The sequence below is a fragment of the Otolemur garnettii genome, unplaced genomic scaffold, assembly GCF_000181295.1.
Source record: "Otolemur garnettii isolate 467f Iridium unplaced genomic scaffold, OtoGar3 scaffold00372, whole genome shotgun sequence".
NCBI lineage: Eukaryota > Metazoa > Chordata > Mammalia > Primates > Galagidae > Otolemur > Otolemur garnettii.
The window spans coordinates 77,423-78,740 of NW_003852767.1; positions in this window are offsets into that span (position 1 = coordinate 77,423).

Here is a 1,318-nt window from a genome sequence, read left to right on the forward strand (position 1 = left end):
CTCTGCCTCCCAAGTAGCTGGGACCACAGGCGCCCACCACAACGCCCGGCTATTTTTTGGTTGCAGCCGTCATTGTTGTTTGGTGGGTCCGGGCTGGGGATTCGAACCGGCCACCTTAGGTGTATGTGGCTGGTGCCTTAGCGGTTGAGCCATAGGCGCCAAGCCAAAATCTTTCTTTCTTACATGAAACTGCCCTATGTATAATTCCAGTATGTCCAAGCATTTAACAATTATATTCTATGATTATTCTGTGATATGAGGCTAAGATATTTGTTTTCTTACTTGGAAATCTTAATGGATTGAAAGATGTGGACTTGAAGAAGCAAAGAGAATTTTTATTTATTTATTTTTTTGAGACTAGAATCTCAAGCTGTTGCCTAGGGTAGAGTGCTGTCATGTCATAGCTCACAGCAAACTCCAACTTTGGCTCAAGTGATTCTCTTGCCTCTGTTTGTATATTTTTAGTCGAGATGGGGGGAGGGTCTTACTTTTGCTCAGGCTGGTCTTGAACCTGTGAGCTCAGGGCAATCTACCCGCTTCTGCCTCCCAGAGTGCTAGTGCTAGCGTTATAGGCATGAGCCACCCTGCCCAGCCTTTTTTTAAATTTTTTTGAGACAGAGTCTCAGTTTGTCACCCTTGGTTGAGTACCATGGCATAACAGCTCATAGCAACCTCAAACTCTTTTCTTTCTTTTGTTTGCCGTTTTTGGTTGGGGCTGAGTTTGAACCTGCCACCTCCAGTATATGGGGCCAGTGCCTTACTCCTTAGAGCCACAGGCACTGCCCTTGCACCCCTCAAACTCTTGTGTTCAAGTGATTTTTTTTGTTAAACCCTCCTGGGCAGCTTCAGCTATAGGCATGGCCACAAGTCTTGGCATTTTTTTTTTTTTTTTTTAAAGAGACAAAGTCTCACTTTGTCATCCTTGGTAGGGTGCCCTGACGTCACAGCTCACAGCAACCTCCAGCTCTTGGGCTTAGTTGAGTAGCTGGGACTACAGGTGCCCACCAACACCTGGCTATTTTTTTGTTGCAGTTTAGCTGAGACTGGGTTTGAAACCACCACCCTCGGTATATGGGGCTGGCGCCCTACTCACTGAACCACAGGCGCCACCCTTTTCTCCAATTTTCTATGTCAGTTCATATTATTTTAACTTTCTTTTATTCTTTTAATTTCATTTAAATAACCTCCAAACTAGGCAACATCACCTTTTTTTTTTCTTTTTTTTTTTGAGACAGCCTCAAGCTATCCCCCTGGGTAGAGTGCTGTGGCATCACAGCTCACAACAACCTCCAACTCTTAGGTTCAAGTGAGTCTCCTG